This window comes from Megalops cyprinoides, chromosome 25 (assembly GCF_013368585.1).
Source record: "Megalops cyprinoides isolate fMegCyp1 chromosome 25, fMegCyp1.pri, whole genome shotgun sequence".
NCBI lineage: Eukaryota > Metazoa > Chordata > Actinopteri > Elopiformes > Megalopidae > Megalops > Megalops cyprinoides.
This window is the reverse complement of record NC_050607.1, coordinates 9,189,664-9,213,020: the sequence shown is the minus strand read 5'-3', so window position 1 is coordinate 9,213,020 and position 23,357 is coordinate 9,189,664. Positions and strand designations below refer to the sequence as shown.

Genomic DNA, 23,357 nt, shown 5'->3' with positions numbered 1-23,357 from the left:
GTAACTTGGCCCTGTTTTTTTCATCTTACCATCTGAGAAAGATGTGGGTTTCAAGTGTCATATCCAAGTCTCAAATGTGAAAAAGTGTCAGGGTGCAAGCCATCTCCCATATTAATGCAACATTCTGCTGTTGAAAAGGTGCACTCCAGATGAGATGTGTCTGTGCTTGCCTATACGTTGCCTGTAACTTCATCTTACCACCTTTTGAAGTCCCAAATTGAATCTACAACACAGAAGGAACTGTGCTGTTTCAGCCTTCCCAATTGAATTCAAGCAATAAAAATAGCATGCAAGTGAGCAGCAAGCAAGATCCTTTGTTTGCTTATATACCACTTAGGGCAGGATGAGAATAAAATAAATCTTACTGCAACATTACATTAAAACAATGTGTGAACATGAATAAATGATAAGAAATCTTTAAAAAAAAATGATTTTAAACTAACTTTTAACTATTCATTTTGAGGTTCAGCACATTTCCAAGCTGCTTGCTCGACATTTTCAAACAAGTCTTCACCAGTCAATGGTTGTGTTCATCAATTACTTTCTAACCACACAAGGAGGCTCTTAAAACAAATGTGAAACCATCAGCTGTAATATTCAGTGTCACTCGTTTTCACAGGAGTCGTTACGCAAACAACCCGTGAGGTTTTGATACTCACAAGAACAACGCAGCTTGTCATTCTGCCTCCAGTCTACAGTGTATCTAGCACTGTGCCAAGCACTGATCTTGAACACTCTAAAGGTTTCTGCTACAACTATAAAACCTGTTGTACCCTTGGGCAAGGAACTTAGCCCAAATTGCTTCAGTAAATATCCAGCTGTATAAATGAATGATACATACACTATGTAGGCGGCTCTGGAGAAGAGCGTCTGTTATGATAATGAAATGTAATGCAGAACGCTGGCACATCCTAAAGGGGACAGCTTTGGTCAGAGGGTTTTGGAGGGCTGCAGACGCTTCCACAAACAAAGCTAGGGAGAAGTCAGAGATTCATAACGACATTATCAGGACCCTCGTTGTGGCGCAAACGCTCTTAATTCCATTTTTCCTCGCGCTTTTCGACACTTCAATCAAGGCAGATCAAATCAAAACTTGGCCGCCGCCTTCGGAGAGCTGTCCCGCCTCGTCGGGGGAGGGAGGAATGGCACTTCAATTAAATGCGTAATTCAATAATGGCGAGATAACTCGCCGGGCTAGGAGACATTAGCAGAGAAATGAAAACAATGCTACTAAAAGATCCATCTGTCTCATTCTCCAAGCTCATGAATAATGGCAGCAGAGTTTGGAGGGGATGGAGTCCCTGTGGAGAGACATGAATGCAGGCAGGCCGGTGGCACAGAGGCAGTGCTGATGTTTATGAGCTTACAGAAGCCCCCAAGAATGCCTGCTCAAAGTGCCACCGCGCCGTTTCCATATCACAGTGGTGTAATGTTCACGCAGCCATCAGATTGCATTAACAGGGGTGAACGGAGCCGAGGAAGGTCGACCGGAGTAGAGACATCGCAGAGCACGGTTCCCGTGCAGGCCTCTTTGGGAGGCACGCACTTCCTGATGTCCGCTCTGAGAGGAGTTTGTGGTCCAGCTCCCGGTTGTCAGCCACACATGGTAATGACCTGATCACTGCTTTTTTTCTCTTCCCCTGTTGTGCTGGATTAGCACTGAAGGAAATAGTTTATCGGCTTTCGGCAAACCGCTAAGCGCACAAGTGATAAATCATGTGCCAGAGCAAGATCACAACCTTGCAGTGCCAGCTGCTGTGACACTGAGCAGGTAGGGGAGAGAGAGAGAGAGAGAGAGAGAGAGAGAGAGGGAGAGATAGAAAGACAGAGAAAGAAAAAGACAGCTAAGACAGTGAGACCCCCTGGCAGGGTTGACGAATGTCACCAAGTATCCACTGGGATCCATAAAGTACTTAGTCCCTCACACTCACCCTCTTAGTGCTCCACTGGGGAGGGTATTCAGCCTTGTCTGGACAGGAATCATTCCCATAGCGCTCTCTCCACCCATCGCAGAGTGAGACCCCCATACCAGAGTGACACCCCCCATGCAATAGGGTTAGACTAAAGCACCCTTTTTTGCATTAGTCAGTCCTAACATTAAATATGGAGCTTAATCCCAGATCAGATGTACGTTGAATTTTGTCCTTTGTGATGGTTATGTTAAATGTATGTATCTTTGTTTCATTGTCATAATTCTTGTCTTCTCTGTGATGTTGCAAATGGAGCTGCTGTGATGCAAGAAAAATTTCACACTTGTCTGACAATAAAGTATCATCATCATCATCATCATCATCATCTGAGAATGGCCCAACTGTTGTCCATAGCAGAGTGACATCCCTCACTGGACATGAGCCCCCTGTTCCCCATGGTAGAGCAACATTCCCCATCAGAGAGTGACCCCCCCTTGTCCCACATGGCAGAATAGCACAGCAGAGTGACACCCCCCATGGGACAGTGAACCCCCCCCCCTACCCCCGTTCCCCATAGTAGAGTGACATCCCCCATCAGAGAGTGAGCCCCATTGCCCCCCATCTCCCCTCAGAGAGTGAGGTCCTCATCCCATACGGCAGAGTGGCACCCTGCCCATCGGAGAGTGAGCCACTTGGCCCGTATGGCAGAGTGACCCCCCCCCCCCAATCAGAGAGTGAGCCCCTTGTCCCACATGGCAATCAGAGCAATCCCTCGTCCCCCATGGCAGAGTGACATCTCCCGTTTGAGAATGCCCCCCTCCATCCCCCACAGTAGAGTGACATCCCGCTCCGCCCCCCCGCTCTGTGTCTCTGCTGTGTAGGCTGTGCGCTCCCGGCTGAGGCTGAATGGCAGCTGCCATTCTATCCATTACAATCTTTTCCTGCAGTACGCTGTCTGTGAAACAGGGAAAACAAAAAACGTTAAAGAATAAAATAGCGAAAGGGTGCAAACACACACACACAAACACACATGCACACACAGACGCACACGCACGCACGCACGCGCACACACACACACACACACACACACACACACACACACACAGACTCGCACACACACGCACGCACGCACGCACGCACGCACACACACACACACACACACACGCACACACAGACGCACACACAGACGCACACACACGCACACACACCACACACAGACACACACATGCACACGCACACAAAAACACACATACACACACGCAAATGCATGCACACACACACACAGGCACACACACATACACAAACGCACGCACACACACACGCACGCACAGTGAATTCCAGCACAGCATGTGAATCACTGCCCTGGCTTAGACCGCTCTGCAGTGACGATGGTGCTGAATGGAGACGCTCTCTCACGCTCTGTAATGACAAAGACAGCGATGACTAATCAGGACCCATAGAGCCGGCAGCCAGTTTGGTGCAACTGCATTTAAAAAAGATAAATCACGGCAGATAAGACCCACATTCTCCCTCCTCTCCATCACTCTCTCCCAGCTCTTGAACGCTTACAGGGCCAAGCAGGTGCACACTATCTCCCCTGTGCCAGATTTCAGGCTCTGGGACGTTTGTTATTAGCATCTAGGACACAGTTTCATCGTTGCCTCCACCACAAATCCCCTCCTATTGGGGCTCATTAGCTGGACATATCACATATTCTGGGTGCAGTGCAGGACCCTTTCCTTTCATGGGGCAGGCGGGAGGCTATCCCGCATCAAAGTGGAAGTCAGCCTGGAGCAAAGGGGGATTCTGGGAGCCCAAGTCTGCAGGAGATGCTATCCAGTCACTGCTGCGGAGCATTCCCTTTGACTGGATTACAGAGAGAGCACATCACACATAAAATCTCACCTGTGATGATTACTGTCCTAAAATTATATACATATGTTTCTTCTCTTTCACTTGAATCCAAAATGAAATATGCTGCAATATTCATCCTTGGCATCTCAGCTGTACTGCAGTAATTCTCTCTCAGCATCATTTTATTTTTTTTTTTTTCGTCTCAGTGATCTTCAGCAGAAAATATTCACTCTGTCCTGTTTTGTGCTGACAACCCCAGGGCAAATGTGCTCAGAAAGGCCCATAACAAGAGCCAAAAACGGATGCTTTCATAGGCTGCAGCCACTTTAATCAACCTTGGATGGCATCCATTTCAGAGAACCCCCTTCAGCGATTAGTCACCCCTGATTAACCTTTCAAACTCAACTGGCAGCCAGAAACAGACCAATCAGAAGCCTCCTCCTGCCACTGACTCAAACATGAGTTGCAAATAAACTGTAAGAACTCAAACAAGCGCATAGACCAACTGAAAATGGAGGACTATATGAAGAGAACAAATGATGTCAAATTAGAGACGTCTGTGGAATCCCAAAGCATTAATCTGAATATTCAATAGCCTGATAGCAATGCCATTAAACAAACCATACTCAACAGCATTACAAACCTGCTGTGACTCAAATTCTGTTCTAAAACATTAAACTCCCTATTGTTTGACTTATATCTCAGCTTGTTTTTAAATAATCTGAACTCTAGAGCATTACATGAATTTAATAGCTGTAAAATATTTTTAACCAGCGTTACTCAAAACATATACCAGCTATCAGCTTTCTCGATTTAAGTCTTAGACAAGGGGTAGGCATCCCTTATTTTGGAATGCGTCTGTTTTATGATAATCACTTGGATCGGTTAGTGGTCTAATTTACAGCAGGTGACCATGTGCTCCAGGTACTCATCGGCTCACCCTCTGGGCTCTGAATCAACCACTTCATTTCAGAATAGCAATTCATCCCAGCTTGCAGCATGAAAGAACACCGCTCTGCCAGATTTTGTAATGTATGATGTGAGTGTCATACTAAACAGCTGTGTTTTTTAGGTTGGCGTGTTTTTAGATTACTCTGATGGGATCCAGACAGCAGGCTGCCCCACTGAGGTGGTGCTGAGGTGCTACAGTATCAGTCAAAAGTTTAGACGCACCTGATTAAGGGAATGAGAAACATGCATTCAAAGACATTTTGTTCTAAAGATTTTGCCTAAATGCTTGTTTCTTAGACAATTATAAATAGTGAATCTGATGCCTACATATGAATTTCTTTCCAAAAATTTAATTTAAAAAATTTGGGTACTTCTAATCTAAAATATAAGATAGTTTTGATTTGTTTAACACTTTTTTGGTCACTGCATAATTCCATTTGGGTTATTTCATAGTTTTAACATCTTTACTATTATTCTAAAATATGGAAGGAGTAAAAATAAAGAAAAACCCTTCTATGACTAGGTGTGTCCAAATTTTGGACTGGTATTGTACTTTAACAGGGCAGAGGCGACACTCCTGGCAGGACAGAGCAGCCAATAAGGCTTCGTATCCACCGCGACAAAGCGCTGACAGGCGAGCATCTCTGATTACCCATGATTCCCCTCTGTCTCCGCGGGTCTCGCTGCCGTAGGACTTCAGAAAGATTCAGATCAGCCCACTCCATTTCTCTTGGGCGCATGTTTAATATTGATGTCGACGGGGTTTCAGTTTCATAAAGGCCTGATGTCAAACTCGATCCCGATCAACGTCCCGGGGAGGAACTTTTGCGGTCTTGCGTTATTTCGGTGCTGACTGGTTGGGCGGTTTTCTGACACGTGGCTTCGCTGTCAGTGGCCTGCAGCTAAATGCTCACGCAAAGAGAAGCATTTTAAAGCTCAAAGCTCTGAAATTAGCCACAGTATTTTAATTACTGGCAATTTATGTCTCCCCCCCTCCCCAATGAAAATGTGGTTAGTAACTACAGCTGCACTGTGATCCCTGAATAATCAAAATATGAGCAACATGCATGGCCACTTCATCCTTTCTCCTTTTCACAGAGGAAATTACCCACTGATTTTAACTGCCCATTCATGTTTCACAAAAGGTAAAGTGTGCTAAAATGGTACGTTACTGATTACCTTTTTGGATTAAGCAGGCTTCTCTGACAGCAATGTTGCCTCTGGGGGTTTTCAGTGCGGAAATGGCAGGTTTTGACAGCACAGCGCTGTTAGGTCTGAGGCCAACGATACAGGCTTTCTCTCCCCTGACCCCCGTGGTACAGCGCGGTCCCCATGCAATCATTCACGCTCTTCATCAGTGAATCAGATTGAGTGGATAATCAAACGCTTTCATGCATGTCCGCGCCATTAAATTCTATTTGTTTTTTTTTTTACATTTTTTTTCGCTAGGTCACTGCAGTGATGGTGGTTTCATGGCTTCATCAGCAGGAGTCAGAGACCAGACCTGTGCTGTTGCAGTACAGAAAATGGTGCTGCTCTCTGCTAAGTCACCTTCCCCACAGCAAAACCCATTCAGCAGCAGCAGTAGTTTATTCCCAAATGTGATGCCAGACCCTGGCAATGCTGCTCTCTCTGCGAGGGGCTATGGCAGACATTTAAATGAGCATTTGTTACAGCTGTAATTATCAACAGGCTACCACTTATTTTCTCCTGGATGAAGCAAATTGTTTTCTTTATGCACTGACGATAATGGGAAATGCAGAGCGCGATGGCGTTGTGAAAAGCCTCTCTGTCTCTCCCCCCTTCTCCTCTCGCTCTAGGCCGATCTATCACCCTCTCTCTTTCTCTCTTACTTTTTTTGCCTGCTTTCTCCTCCCTTTCTCTCCATCTCCCTCTGACCCTCTCTTCTCTCTCCCCTCTCTCTTTCCCTCCCTCTCTCCATCCCTTTCTCCCTGTAACTCTGTCCCTCTCTCCCTCCCCTCCTTTCTCTCCATCCCTCTCTCCATCTCTCTTACCTTCTCTCCCTCCCCCTCTTTCTCCCTCTCTCCATCCCTCTCTCCCTCCCCCTCTTTCTCCCTCTCTCCATCACTCTCTCTGTCCCTCTGTCCCCCTCTCCCTTCCCCTCTCTCTTTCTCTCCTTCTCTCCATCCCTCTCTCCCTCTCTCTCTCTCGTACCTGTGTGCCCGCCTGCATCTCCAGATGTTTCACTAAGCCCGCAGACGAGTCCAGGAGAGGTCAGGCGCAAGGTGACCAGATTGTTGCCTTGGATATGGAGCAGCCCAGGTCTCGCTGGCAGCAGAAACTTCGCTCCGTTGGCTGTTGCTCCGGTGGCAGCCTGCGTGCGGACGCTGTGCCCAGCGGTGGCACGACCGCCAGTGCCAAGGCAACCTGGCTGCCGGTGGCTCGGCGCCCCCTCTGCCAGACACGGCAGAAGCCAGAGCGTGCGGCTGAGAGCGCAGCCGACCAGCCAGGCCTCAGATGGCGGTCCCGCTGGCTCAGGCAGGCCCGATTAGGCCGCCTGTGAAGCCTTAATCACGGAGAGGCTTCCTCCAGCTCCTCCAGCACACGCACCTCTCTCCACAGGGCCCTAACTGCTGCTTACAGCCACCATGCTCATACCACAACCAGCTCCATACAGAGACAACACCTTCAGTGACTAAATAAGACATCAGTTCTCAGATATCCGTTTATTATGAATGCATGCTTGAAATGTTGACAGCCTCACTGTTTTCAATAAATCAATTGGGAGGATTAACAAACTGAAGCAAGTGAGTTACTTTGACATTTGTTATCTTTGTTAACTGAAAACCCACCTCTAAATATTTTTTCATGCACTGCCCTCAGTCAGACATGATGTCAAATTGTTGCTTCATTAAAAGCCAACTGATTAAATAAATAAAAGACCATCTACTGATTAAATGAAATCGATTAATGGCAAAAAAATAACCTACACTAAATAACCATGCCCAACGGTCAAACCTAAGTGTTGCAGTTATCTCCTTCGGCACTCCACTCTAATCTGCAGTGTGTCTGAGGGGCTGTTTGGATTCGTAGCACTACCTGAGAGACTGCATTCTGAGGTCCTCCTGGACCGCTGTGTGTGGGAATGTGTGTGTGTGCGCGCTTATCTGCACTGAGACGGAGGGCTAAAGGAAGGCTTCAGGAAGCCCCATCTCAGCCGCCTCTAAACGAGAGGCCATCTGCCGTGGCAGGTAAGATTTGTCACGGCTCAATATGGAGGTGGAACAAGCTGCGGCGATTAGCAGCCAGCCAATAGAGACTAAGCAGAGCTCTCCTCCAGGACTTCCCAGGTCTCTTTCCAGCCCTGCGTATTTCATTTAGAGAGCCAGCTGTCACTTTGAAGACCCAATAAGGAAACTGATATGAGGCCATTTCACTGATATGTGCTTGCACCTAACCCCCCCCCCCCCCATGCCCACACTGTCATAGCTTCTCAGCATGTTGATGCTCTCCCTTCATACTGATGGACCTGCTTCTGACAGGCTGACGCAGTCATCTCGTCCAAGCGCAAGCATCAAACGCAAGTGGAAAGAGGTGGAGCCAGTGCAAATGTGGTATTTTAACAAGGCTGAAGACCCGGCATGAACAGCATCTCAAGCTGGAAGTGGGAGCGGAAAACATTTTTAATGAGTTGGAGATGTGAGGAAGTTTTGACCGTGTCCTGGCCAATCGGGATGTATGCCACATTACCCATTTGCCTGAATTATCCATACCACATAACCATAAAGCCATATAAGATGGGGCTAAGCCACCTTAGAATTACCTATACAGTAAATATCCTGCTGTGTAACTGGAAAACATGTAAAAATGATAACATATGTAAATCACTCTGGACAAGAGCATCTGCTAAATGACAATAATGTAATAAGATGAGTCTTATGCGAACATAAAGGCATTATACTTATTAAGAATAAAATACGCTCTGAGTCATTGTCTGCATTACTGAAGTCTTCTATTGGTGCCTGTCCCAGTGACCCCATCCCTCACTCCCTGCCAGACAAAATCACATGACCTGCAACTCAAAACGGTAGCCGGGGTAGATGTTTAACTGGACCAAGGATTGAAAATTAACCATGTAATGAGACTTGATATGGGCTTTCCACATCCATCCAAACACTGTTCCCTGGGGTTATTTAGGAAACATGCATTGCGTCCTCAAGCAGCTAGCATGGGGCACATTCCAGAACATTCAACAAGCCAACAGGAAAAATCAGTCCAAATGCTGAATCAATGCCCTCCACACCAGACCCGACGTCTGTGTGTTTGGTAAATGCGCCAGCTATTTTTCTGCAGTGGCCATCTGTACATGTCCCGAGGGCGAAGTGCATGGAACTCACTGTGTAACAACAAAAGCTGGTGTCACATCATAGACTGTGCACACAGGAGCCAGTGAGAGCCACTCAGTCAGTCTAGCTTAGTGGAAAAGGGACCATTGCGGGTAACCAGAAGGCTTCTGCTCTGATCTTGATCGAGGTACTTTACCTGAATTGCTTCAGTAAATGTCCAGTTGTAGGTTAAATGTTAATATGTAAATTGTGTGACCCTGGATAGCAGTCTCAGCAAATATAAATAGTAAGAAAAAGAAGAAGAAGAAGAAAAGGAATAAGAAGAATGCTACTACTAGTACTACTAATAATAATAAGAAGAAGATGAACACTACTCCGACTACTAATACTACCACTAATAATAATAATAAAGTGCTTAGTGCTCATTAGTGAGGGAATGTGGAATGGTGACGGAAGGCGGAATGCTGTGGAATTTTCCGTGACGCGAGTTCTCTCTGCTCGCTCCGGGCCTTTGATGTGACTCACTCCGCTCCCCCTGCCAGGGTCGTGACTCTGAATTTTAGAGGATAATTAACACTCATTGGGTGACATGTGCCCTACGACACCCTGATGTGTCCCTGATGGCCCGCCACTGACCCGCCCGCGAACTACAGTCTCCTCCACCCCCCCAAATGTTCTCTGGTAGGATTTGAAGGAGGTGTTCTCTGAAAGGATGTCCCTTGCCGCTCTTTTCTTCTTTTTCTCCCTCTCTCCATCTCTCTCTCTCCACTCCACAATACAGTGAAGTGCTGATCAGACTTCAGTGCTTCTCAGAATGACTGCCTAATGACAGTGATGTCAGTTTAAATACACATTCTCCACAGCTCTGAAACTATTGTCTACCATCAGCGTGTCCCCGTGTGATGAAAGATAATGTGATGGCTCATTCAGGCTCCCTTTCAGCAGAAAATAATCTCCCAAGTTTTAAATGAAGACACCGTGTTAAATTGATCTGTGATCTCTAAGCCTTCATATTATCAGTCAAGGGTAATATTTTGTATTTGAGGTCTACTACAGGATCTGTCTTTTTTTTCCAGCACCGTTGAGATGATTGAATCTCAGTAACGTGCTCTCCGGGGCAAACCACTTAAGGCGGAATTAGATTTGTATTGGGAAAACAAGACGCAGAAGGGACTGTTTGGAGAGTGCAATGTTTCTAATGTGTGGTATCCGGGGAAACCGCAGTTTATAATCATATATAAACGCATTAAATGCCACCAAGTGATTCTCACCCACAGAAAAACAGATGTTAATCAGCAGATGTAAATAATCAGGCAACTCCCTCTCTCTCTCTACACATACACATATATACACTTGCTATACTTGCTCCTTCTTTGTCTGCATGTGAATAAATGCCATCCTATTAACTCTCTTCATTCGTATCATAACAAGACTGTAGGTATTACTACCACAGTGCAAACCCATCATAGTCTACTCAGGATTATTTGCCTACTATGCACCTTACAACAGAGTACAGTACTCAAAAAAGGCTTGAATTCCTTTCAAACATAGCGGTTCCATTGCATCAAAGCTGTGTTCACATGGTAATAAAGCGCAGAATGAAACTTCACTATTCAGGTCCAATCTACAACTGCTCCAGCATCGAACCAATGGATTCCATTTCTGGCTAAGAAAACATCTTGAAATAGAGTTTGGCAGGTGGCTGTCAAACAAACAACTCCCCTGCCTCATAGTCCCTAAAGTACATCACACAAGTTGTACGCTACGGTAGCCGCCGTGTAACCGAAAGCTGCTTCTGTGCGTTCAGGCACGCGGCCACACAAAGGACTGCGTGTTCAGACCAGGTTTACGGGTACAGGTTGGGTCTGGAGTTACTGTTACGATTCAGGGGGGTAGTAGCAGGGCTCATAAGTCCCGGCCATCCAGAATAAAGCCTTGTATTATTATCCAGCATAAAGCCGTGCGTTACCGCAGCTCAGTCGGAGCATGCTCTCTACCACTGTTTAGACAGCTTGCCCTCGGGTCGTAAAGCCCGCTGCCTGCGCTGCAAAAACAGCGCGCTTCAGCGAGTCTTTTATTCCTGTCGCTGTAAACATTGCGAATGAGAAATGAATGGGCTTTGTTTGTGAATGAGAATGTGGCTCTTTGCTGTTGTTGCCCTGCTGGGAATACTGCCGGGTCACACGTCTCCCATAGACGGCTGCCCTATGTCCTATCACACAACTGTACTGCACTGGTATGTTGTTGCCTGCATATTATGGAGCTGTGAATTGCAGTCCTTATTCGAGGGCAATGATGTGATGTATCAGCCTGAGTAATCAGTAGTAAAATGCCTGTTCCACATTAACTACATTGTAACAGGATGTAGACACATACGAGTCCTGAAGTTTTTTTAATAACAGTAATAACATGTAATTACATGTAATGCCTGGGTGTTATACATCCTAATGAGCATATTAACTATGGCCAGAGATCAAATGAACACTTAGACTTGGTCATACTGAAGGTGCATGTAACCCAGCTACATTAAAAGCTGCCCATGTGCATATTTTGACCTCCTGTGGGGTACAGGGTGCCCTTTATAAATTGGATAAAGCTATTTTCAATAACGCTGCTGCACCCCCATCCCGGTACAGGCTGTATTACTTTCTCTCCGTCCTCAAAATTCCTGCACTTTAGAACAGAAATAGCCATGGAAAGTCCCAGCTCATCATTCTGGTTGCAAGATGAGAGAGCACGGTTATACCTGTGATATCAGGGTTAGACTGAGAGCACGGTTATACCTGTGATATCAGGGTTAGAGAGAGAGCACGGTTATATCTGTGATATCAGGGTTAGACTGAGAGCACGGTTATACCTGTGATATCAGGGTTAGAGTGAGAGCAGGGTTATATCTGTGATATCAGGATTATAGAGAGAGCAGGGGTTTATCTGTGATTTTAGCATTAGAGAGAGCATGGTTACACCTGTGATATCAGGGTTAGAGAGAGAGAGAACAGGGTTATATCTGTGATATCAGGGTTAGAGTGAGAGCAGGGTTATACCTGTGATATCAGGGTTAGAGTGAGAGCAGGGTTATATCTGTGATATCAGGATTATAGAGAGAGCAGGGGTTTATCTGTGATTTTAGCATTAGAGAGAGCATGGTTACACCTGTGATATCAGGGTTAGAGAGAGAGAGAACAGGGTTATATCTGTGATATCAGGATTATAGAGAGAGCAGGGGTTTATCTGTGATTTTAGCATTAGAGAGAGCAGGGTTACACCTGTGATATCAGGGTTAGAGAGAGAGCAAGGTTATACCTGTGATATCAGGGTTATATCTGTGATACTAGCACTAGAGAGAGCAGGGTTATACCTGTGATATCAGGCTTAGAGTGAGAGAGCAGGGTTATATCTGTGATACTAGCATTAGAGAAAGCAGGGTTATACCTGTGATATCAGGGTTAGAGTGAGAGAGCAGGGTAAAACCTGTGATATCAGGGTTAGAGTGAGAGAGCAGGGTTATACCTGTGATATCAGGGTTACAGAGCAGGGTAATACCACACACCCACATACAAACGAAGGTTGCAAAGTCGCTTCTCCCACAATGCATTTCATTCCTTTGATCATTCAACCACTTGCTGTCATAGTGTTGTGACTGAGCAAAGAGAGGAGCAGAAAGCGTGATGCTGGCAGTCGGATTCAGAGGGATCGTTCTGAGGTGTGAGAAAGCAGCCGGTAGCCTGGTGTAAACAAGGTTGGGCGTTTCACATATCCTGTCAGAATCAAAGACGAAGCTAACGGGATCCGTTCCGGCAGCGCGGAGCCTAACGATTCAGAGATATAATTAACACAAGCCGGCCTATGGGCGTACCGGGGAGGCGTCTGCTGGGCTACAGCTGTCAAACTTTATTTACCAGGAGCAGCGAGACAGGAAGTGTGAGATGTTCTCCGATTAGGCAATATAAAGCTAATGTGTCCTCAGGCTACGGAGGTAAAGCTTGGTTCAGAAAGAAACCAATGAGGCAACATGTCGCCCTGTGGAAAAAAAAAGGGAGACTAGCTCTCAGGCAAGATTCCAGAACATTACAATTTCAAAGGAAGTTCCTGTGAGGGAAAAAAAAATTCATATTTCATGAGTTGTATACAGTTACAGCACAGACACACTTAGAATCATTTTGGGAATGGGTGTGCCATTCTTGCATACTAATAGACGCCATGAATATTAAGGGCAGGAAATGAATGAGGTCAATAAATCTTCTGAGATTATATAAGACATTACAGACCCATCAAAATGTGACACCAGTGCTAGGAGAGCTAGAAACATAACCCAGACAAAGGTCCAACCGAGTTTGTAATTCAAGGATCCACCGGCCTGGCTTGTAATCTTGGATCCAGACTTAACTGATGGAAATATTCTCCGATCAATAAAGAGGTGCAGTTTTAGTGTGCAGACGACTTCACTCAGACTCTTGTGACTGAAGCAAAAAAAAAAAATGTGCCAGGGAATGCGGTTATTTTGAAATCCCAAATATGTACCAAGTCAAATGGCCCTTCCATCACAGATTTATGACCGCGTACTCCATCCAACGAAACACTTTCACAGGCTTTTATCTTTATATAGTGCCAGCTCTAAGTGTGTTGTGAAAGCCGCGATAAGAAATGGAGGGGAATCCTTCAGCTAGACTTGAGTTCTCTCTCATCTGCAGTCCATATTGCTTGAGCTGTAGCGAGAGGTCATAAGTAGGTTCTTTGCAAAGGGGAGGGGAGTTGTTCACAGATTCAAGTCAGGCCTTTTCTTTCTTACTTTTCTGTCGGAAAACGTGCCAGCTCCTCAGACAGCTGAAGAGGTCTCTTACTCACTAATTAGCAAACATCCCCTTAATAACGAGAAACGGTGCATTCATGCCATTGTATAGCCGCTGTGTAGGGGAACAAAGGCCTCCGACAATGGTCCGACGGCCTGACTCATTAAGGAGGAGCGGAGCCGGGCTGAGCCCTTAATTAAACCGAACCTCTTCTGTCTGTCGGCCATGTGACTCCTCTCACCCTCACCCCCCCACACTGCTCTGCCTCGCAGTTACCTCATGACATCGCCCGCCGGCTTTGGAGAGCACCTCCCTCCAAGCCACTGTCCCCTGCCCGTCTGCCTTCTTAAAGGCCACCACGGGCTGTTTTGAACAGAGATCAGAAGTTTATCTTACAGCCACCGCGTGTGCACAATTAGAGCTTTTGTCTGGAAAAAGTCGATAAGAACTTTAAAATGAACCCCAAAGGGAAACCACATAGTTGGCTGCCCTGCACCAAGCATTGGCCTTCACAAAGCTGATTAATGCACTCTCGGGAAAGCCAGCCACTCACTCGCCTTGGGTTTCGCTTCCTCGCAGTAGCCTACAGCCCCAGGTACCTTTAAACACACCGCACATTTACACGGCCAGGTCACTTCAAATAAGGCCTCTCACTCATGTACTCAATAGCAAGGATTTAAACCCAGCACGAGCTCTGTGCCCAAGCCAGCACTCCACCATCTCCCCCAATGGGTGTGTATTTCAAGCCCGGCTGAGCACTTTGGTTTCTGCCAGCACTCTGTTGTCCCTGCGCGCTGTGATTGCAGTCATTCAGCAGGCCTGTTTCTGGGACTGGAAGGAGGCACTGTGGCTCTCCAGGACCTCTGTGCGGCGTGATCTAGTGCCCCTCCTGCCGTTAGGTCCAAACAGAGCTGAATTTATGCGGAAGCTCTTTATCCTGTGCTAATATTTTTTTTCGCGTGCGAGTTCTCAATGGCTCCCAAAACTTGGGCTTCTTTAAGGTGAAATTTACACTGCGGCACCACGGGGAAAATATTACCCCTCTCCACCTTCAATCACTTTCTAATTATCAGAGCAGCGGTGGAGCCAGAACAACCTGCACATAGTGTGGAAAACACAGCCTCAGCCACTGCGGAGACGCAGGGGGAGGGAGTGGGAGGGAGAGAGGAGAGAGAGGGAAGAGAGGGAGGGAGGAGACGGAGGGTACAGAGAGAGAGAGGGAGGGAGAGAGAGGGACAGAATGAGTGAATGAGTCATTATTGTTATTCTTGTCATTCCTGTTATCAGAGGTAGTAGTATAAGAGTGATTATTAATTATGTCTTATTACACTGTTATTTCATAATATTACCTGACTGTGTGTAATGTCATATTTATTATAATACGTTATATTATAGAGTTGGTTGGAGAGACATGGAGGGACAGCAACAGAGAGAGGGATGGAGAAATAGAGGTAGAGGAAGAAAAATGGGTGAGGGAATGAGAGATGTAGAGGAAGAGCGAGAGTGATACGAGGTAGTGAAAGAAACGGTGGGCAGGGGGAGAGAGAGAGAGACAGGAGACAGGATGTCCTTGTAATGCCCTGACACAGAGGAGGTCAGGCAGAGGGCTGGTGCATCAAGTCCACCAGCAGCAGCCTGTGCTGAGGTCATAAAGGCACTGGAGCGGTGACCAAAGAGCCGAGCTCCAGGATCTACTGAAGGGACAGACACCGAAACCTACAGACGCGGCTGCTTAATGCACCTTCTATTAATATCCCAGACTGCTCCGCCACACGTCCTTTTGAAAACCATGCCTGATTGGATTCTGTCTTAAACGACTCCCGTTACCATCACAACTCACTTAACATGCCTTAAGTTTAAGTTTTTAAGTGTTTAAGTGTTTAAGGTGTTTAAAGTGTTTTTTTTTGGAGTTTGCCATCATTTGTGACATTTAGATGAGACTCTAAAATGTTCCCTGTGAGGTGATGGAATGCAGGTGTCCCCCCCCCCCCCCCCCCCCCCCCCCCCCCTCCTCAGAGCAGAGCAAGTCTCCTCACTCAACAGGAAGAGGGTGCCAACTCCTACAAATGGCCCAATTCTCCCAATGGCCCAAAACTCACAATGCCATCATTCTTCATTACCTGAGGTACACCTTTGGCAAGTGCCTGCACCATTCTCAGGATGAACTCATCTAACAACTAGGATGAAATCAAGCCTCACTCCACAACCATGTGTTCACAGGGGCTTTCCACAGGACTGGATCATTATTTGTAATGAATTTGATGGATAAACTGGTTTTCAGACTACAGAGGGTTTTTTTTTAAATCCAATTTGTCCCCAGCGTTCTATCTTCAAGGGCAACGACTTTACACCTCTTGGTTTTAAGCAGAAAAAAAAGAGAGCGAGAGAAGGGAAGGGGAGAGAGACGCAGAGGGAGAAAGAGGGGAAGAGAGAGACGCAGACAGAAGGAGAGAGATATGAAGAACGAGACAGAGAGTGAGCAAGAGGGGGGCAGAGAGGGTGAGATAGAGAGATGTAGAAGTGGAGAGAATTCAGGGAGGATGAGAGAGCATGTGAGAAAGAGAAGAGACAGACAGGGGGGAGAGGGGAGATAGGGATGAACTCTGGAGACCGCCATCAGCAGTGCAGCTGTAATCTGGCAGACTCCTTCCATCACTGCGCAGGTTAAGCAGGTCAAGACGTGGGTAAACTCATATCAACACAAACCAAGGAGGCTTTGAGACATGCCATACATATCGGCCATCATATTGACTCTCCCGCCCACTGTCAGGCCACACAGAGACACACTGATGGCACACAACACGCACCCAGAGGAAGAGCCACAGGTTCACCTCATCACGGACAGCGCAACGACAGAGTAGGAATCGCTGCAAACAACGACTTGGGCCACAAGCAACGCGTTTATTCCACGAGTGCTCAGGCAAACGCCATGCCTCATGGATACGAGGCCAATTCAAAAATGATTAGCGAGTTCCACCAAACACTTTCCCTGGGTTTCATCTCCACACAGCGCCACCCTTCATGTATTCAAGACTTCCACAGTTGCTCTGGTTCAGGTAAAGGCCCTCCCTCATAGACCACATCTCCTTCTGAGGCAGCCTCTTAGGTATCCACCATTTTAAGCCCCGCCCTAAGGGAACATTGCATGGTAAGGGTCCTATTGAGATGCCTTCATCGAAGCAAACTCATAAAACACAATCAATGTATCCTCCTAAAAACAGGCAGGAAAATCATTACTGTATTGATCTTCTTCCTCAGAGAATATGAAATCAAACTCACAAGGGATATTTTATGTTTAAATATATGTCATTTGCCAGACAGTTGTTTACCAGACTGATAGATTTTGGCCTTTTAACGATTTCTCTTTATGTGTTATGCTCATTTATGTTAATCTGTATTTCCAGCAAGATTACAGCTATTGCTACATAGCTACTTAATCAACAAGGTAGCTAGCTAAATAAACATAGCTAATGTAGTTAGCCATGGCAGTTAGCATGTTAGTTATCATTTAACCACCAAGAATATAACTATTTTGCTAGTTACCTGGGACTGAGGCAGCACGCTATCTTAGCACTAAAAGATCATGCACCCAGAAAAGCTGATGTTGCTGAACTGACTTCTCGGTCCCAAATTCACTTCCTTTTAAGACAGCTACCTACCTAATGCTGTATAAGAAAGGACGCAGGCATTAGGCAGCCTTGATGCATTTAGGAGAGCAGCCATTCCCTTGACTTGATGGGTAGACAACAGGGCCACCTGTACCCTTTCCCTGGGTTTGCCTGGGCCACCCAAGGGAGCTCTTGGCCTGGGTTCATGTGGGAGGTGAGAGGCACCAGTCTGGAGGGGGGTGGATTTTGTCTAAAATTCTCGCCTGGTGCCTCAGTAAAGCTGTCAGAGAGCATTACTTCTACTCGACCAGACGACACAGAACAATCCCTTGGAACTGGAACACCCGCCCCCAGGGCACTCCTGAGAGAGGCCTGAAACACCTTTTAGTCCACAAAAAGAGTCATAAAAAAACATAACTGTGGATGCACAACAGGCTTGTGGGGGTTGTGTTCTTCACGATACATTACCTTCCAGCAAAGGGATGCGGGTGGCCGGCGGAGCACAGCGCTACACTGGCTGCTGTTCCAGCCCGTAGGTCTCCTGCCATATTCACATCCATTACAACAAAATGAAGGTGAAGAAAGCACTCAGTACTTTTAGTGAAATTCATTTTTTTTCCACCATGTAAATCTCAACAAATCTACATAGCATATCGCAAGCCGTGATGCGGTCTTTTTTAAACAGTGTTTTTAACTGGCTTCACGCAGCTGTGGTAAACTATTTGTCCGTTTATTTGCTTTAAGCAGAGCAGATCTCCTTTTTTCAACTTATCTGAAAAACAAAAACCCTCAAAGAGGATGCCAGATATTGCTAAAATAACCTCCTGTGCCAGTCAATCCTCTTCTATCACCAGTGGAGAGGTCTCCATATAAACCACCAGCACAGTCTCTGCCCGCATCAGCTTAGTTGCCTTGCTAAGGGACACAGCTGCAGTGTTTACCCTGGGAGTTGAACCTGCAGCTCCCCCATGACACGCGCAGTTCCCTCACCACTACACCACAGAGCCACAGTGTACAGACGGCCACGTGCCGTGACAGCACACCCCAGCTCCCAGCCAGGTCTGAACACGCTGCAGGGCCGGGTCACTGAGGATCACCGGAGCTCATCCGGAGGCCCATAACGGATGCGATGACAGTAATGCATGCGTTTATTTATTTAAGTGAAGGATGGTCCATGCCAAGGGGCTGCCGCCGTTATGGCTGCCTGTAAATCTAGCTTATTAATGGAGGACGCTACGAGAGCTGAACGGAGTGTTACAGATGGCAGGTTCTCCGGAGCTCTCGATTGGGCACTTAATAAGGGACACGCCCACATAAGTGTGTCCTCGACTCCCCTCCCATCCTGTAACGCTGGAGCCGGAGGGAACCCATGTGCTTTTACATTATCACGCTGCCGATGTCAGTGCAGACAGGGACAATCCCTGAATCCTACAGCCCCATCCATGATGCACACACACAGCCGTTTTGTTATACTATGTATGTGAGACCTGACCAGCCTGCGGCAGAGTAAGCAGGAATGTGCTGGAACTGGAAAAATTACGACCAGTGGGTGGCAGGTTTTTGTCCCTGCCCAGACCCTGCCACTGTACCTGGGAGATAGGGCAGCAGTGTAGCATAGTGGTTAAGGAGCAGGACTTGTAGCTGAAAGGTTGCTGGTTCAATTTCTCACTGGGGCACTGCTGCTGTACCCTTGGGCAAGGTACTTAACCCACAATTGCCTCTGTAAATATCCAGCCGTATAAATGGATAACATTGTAAAAACCTGTAATTGATGTAAGTTGCTCTGGATAAGAGCGTCTGTTAAATGCCAATAAATAAAATTAAAAAAAGATAGGATCTTGAGACTAACTTGATTTTTTCAGCAAATATCCAGGCATGTCAGTGGGTGTGTGAGCTGCTCTGGATGAGAGAATCATTTGACATTATTTGCATCTGTGTCTTCCCTATTCTGGTCCTGTTATCTGACAAGCCCTTGCAGGTAACCCTGTTCAGTTCCTGCCTGCTCATCGATATTCCAGAGGCCTGCAGCCCTGATTACAGAGACAGCTCAACATGCACTTGTACACACACACACGTGTACACATGCACAGACACACGCGCACGCACGCACGCACACACACACACACACACACACACACACACACACACGCACACGCACACACACACAACCTACATATATATGCCGTTTCCATAATTTGCATGTGTGTTTGTGTTGAGCATGACAAATTAGCCTCTAGCCACTCCATGGGTGAAAGAACTCCAAGGCTATGGACCAGAGGCAGCCCTGAATCACGCTGAGGGATATCTCTGGTCAGGTTCTAAGACATCATGCTGCGCACATGGTGTGCAGATTCAACCCAGTTACACTGACCTTTACCACCTGTGGCTCGAGTTATGATACAGAGCACAGAGTGACACAGTGGTGTTCTCAGAGATATCAATCATCAGAGTCTACATGAAAATAAGGAGACCACTGTCCCGGGGAGATTATCAAAGAGCTGTATATAATATCAGCTAATTGTCTGACTGTCTTATCTCATCAATTGTGTAAATTAAATTGGCATCACAGAAAACCTTTTGTGTCAAGCAGAATTATGGAGTGTGCTCTGTTTCTGACTATAGCTGATAAAATGATCCATCATTTCTCATGATAAAAATCACTTGGGGGAACACAAAAATATGAAGCTGTCTGTTCAGAGGACTCAACTGCCTCAAGAAATCGATTCACATTTGGGTGAAAGCGATTATCGCAACTGGGGAAAAATACAGGAGGATTGTGGCAATCGAAAATTCAGAGCAAAAGCTGATATCAGCTTGCGCTGATTGTGGAACTGGGATTGACTTTCCTTGATTAAATGCCACCTTTTAAAACGCACGATAAATGGCTTACATTTAGAATGAATGAACATTGGAATTGTGTCTCTGATACAGCAGCAGACTGTATCAGTCCTGAGAATGCTTGTTGTGTCTGGGCAGCACAAATTTATAGATCAGTACCTCTGCTCTGTCCGTGAGCCAGATTACCAAGCCAATTCCCCACAATGTAGAATGTCCAAGCAGATTTGTCAGTATGCTGAGGGGAGACTGTATCTTTTAATGCAGAATTAAGATGCCAGATCGTAATAAGGACCACTGTACTTGCTCAGCGCTGACAGAACTGGGCACATCGATTGGCTGGCCCGGTTAACGAAGACAGAGCTGTAAAAAATCTATTCAGATTCTCGCTGCAGGGAACCAGAAGGAAGTTCACAGCTCACAACAGGGATACCTTTACGATTACACTATGGCTAAAGAGCCACATCGGTAAGAACCACCTCCACAGCAAAAAAAAAAAACATTTCAATGCCCAATTACAGAAGCTTTCCAAGCAATAAATTGTTTGCCTCTCCATGTGGAACAATGCTTTTAACGGTTTCCTTTACTTCGTGAATAACAAAGCTTTGAGATCTTTTTTTTTTCCCCTTCAGCGCCGTTACAAAACAGAATCAAGCTGTAGGAATGGGATCGATGTGTTTCGTTAGGCACAGCAGTACACAAATTCTGCTTTATAAAGAATGCAGCGTTAGTGTTAGGACCTGCCCTATTATCTCTCTCTTCCCCTGCCTCTCTCTCTCTCACCTGCTCAGTCTTCATTGCTTCCTCTCTCTCTCTCTCTCGCCCGCCATTCCCCACTGCTTCCAACCGGCCTCTCTCCCTCCCTTGCTCGCTCGCCCGCTCACTCTGTATTGCCGTCATGTACCTCCTGCCCTGGTGTGTCATAAAATAAACCATCATCTGAATGCCACACAGGGGGACTCTGTGCTCTGACAGCAGTTAACAATTTCACAGTGTGAAACAAAAGACAAAAACAACAGAGGGAGGGAAAATCCCGGCGAATGAAAGAGACCGGAGCCGAGCTCCAGGACTCCACCGAGACAGATGAGGGGGAAAGCTCTGATCTTAATCAATGTGGCTTCCCCGGGGTTCACAAACGCTTTGTGAGTTTTGGAAGCTGGCTGTAATGGGGAAAGATTCCCTCTGCGTTATTTTTTTTTTTGCTGTGTTCCAGGCTGACAGCTCCGGACCTGTTTGAGGGAGAGTGAGGGCTGCTGTCAGATCTCGGGGTGACCACCGAGTTTTATGGGGGCCACCCTGTGTCGGGGTGGCAGTAACTGGGCTTGTCTAAACACAGAAATCATTGACTTTGGGATATATGGAAAAGGTACCTTTTAGGCTCAGACTCTGAAGACGGATTGTATGCACAGAAGAAAAACACCACTCTATTCACTGTTAATATCCTGCATATGATTTAAGTCACACACTTCCTGCCTTAGCTCATGTAGCCCAGAATGCAAAACATGGGAAACACCCCTCTGAACGGCATTCTGAACACATCCCTCCACACTGAACCATGGCCTGATGTTCACACGTCACAGAATTAAACAACAGCAGAGTAGCTGCCATTCTACTCCAGTTCTGGGTGCGTAAGCACACCTCATGTGGTGCAGTGCTGAGGGGCTGGGGAGTTTAGAGCAGAGGGCCTGCACTGCTCCACAGGGGGAGCCCGTTTAAGGAAGGTCCAGCCTGGGCTCATTCCACGGGGAGACACTCCGCCCTGGTCTGAACTGATACACAAGGTGAACAAATGTATGTAAGTGTGGAAAAGGGGTATTGTAGCAGAACGCTGTAGTATGGTGTCCAGCAGGGGGAGGTACTAGTCAGGAATCAGTGCTGATGCTGGAGTGTCTGATGAGCCTCACCTCAATGTGGAACAGGCCTGGCAAATCCAATCCACCTGCTGTTTGGAGAACATCACTGGGGCTGGGAATCAATGGTGACCGCATGGGGGTGGAACTCCCATGGATATGTAGAGGCCAGAGATTATCACTGGAATTGCCCAACCCTGCCAGTTACAGGGCCACTTTACTGCAGAAAAGAGCACGCAGCTTTTCAGCTTCTTCTGACTTTAAGCAGCATGGTGCACTCACAGGCTCTGGAGAATGCTGAGAAGGTTAGAGGCTCAGCTGGTAAAACAATCCTCTCCTCCTCTCTGTCTCTCCTCCTCCTCTCCCAAATAGATCCGATCCATGCACTTCTATCTCCAGCCCCTAACACCTGCTACTTCTTGCATTTGAGGGTAATTTTATTATTTTAATTTTATATATTTTATTTATATTATTAATTTTATTTATTAGTATTATTATGATGTATTATGAATTTGTGTTCTAGGGACTGTTGTGTCGTAGTACACTTGGCTTTTGTCAGAGTGCACAAGGGCTTGAATAATGTTATGCTCACACACACTGGTCTGGGAGTGGTCCAACACTGTTGCTCGTTTAAATTGAATGGACATGATGCTGTTGTTATGTTCTATTGTGCTGGAAGTCGCTCTTGATAAGAGTGTCTGCTAAATGCATTTAATGTAATGTAATGTAACCAAGGAGTGATACTAGAGGAGTATCAGTGTGCCAAGCAGGAAAGTATTAGTGTGCACGTGAGTATCAAAGAGCATGTGAGTATTAGTGTGCAGTGTCATCCTTACATCATTTGCCTTGCAAGAATGACAGCACAATTGAGAGTTACAGTATTGGTTATATTTCTGACATAAAATGTTGAATAGTATGTAGGAGTGCCATCACACCCAAAACTTGTGGGGGGACCCCTGGGGTCCAACTTCTTAAAGTACAGCTGTTCTCAGATTAGTAGCTTGCTATTAAAGTATCGTTTAACATACAAATCTGCCATGACTTCTCTGGCAGAAGTCAAAAACTATTTGAAAGTGAACCCCAGGCAAAATGTTCAACTGTTTGTATAGGGAGCACAGACCTAATCCTCTAAAATATGCATTTAAATAATAAAGCCTAAAAAAAAGTTTGAAAAACAGGTTTCATACGCAGAGCAGAATCTGTGCGTCTGAGGAGGCAGAGCGGCACTTTAGAACACGCAGTTCCACCTTCA

General features: G+C 46.3%; 1 protein-coding gene across 1 annotated transcript in view; it reads right to left on the bottom strand.

Moving 5' to 3' along the window:
• The window catches only part of LOC118771945 (metabotropic glutamate receptor 8-like), a 118,762-nt gene that overhangs the window by 75,528 nt on the left and 19,877 nt on the right, over positions 1–23,357 (bottom strand). The window lies entirely within an intron of this gene.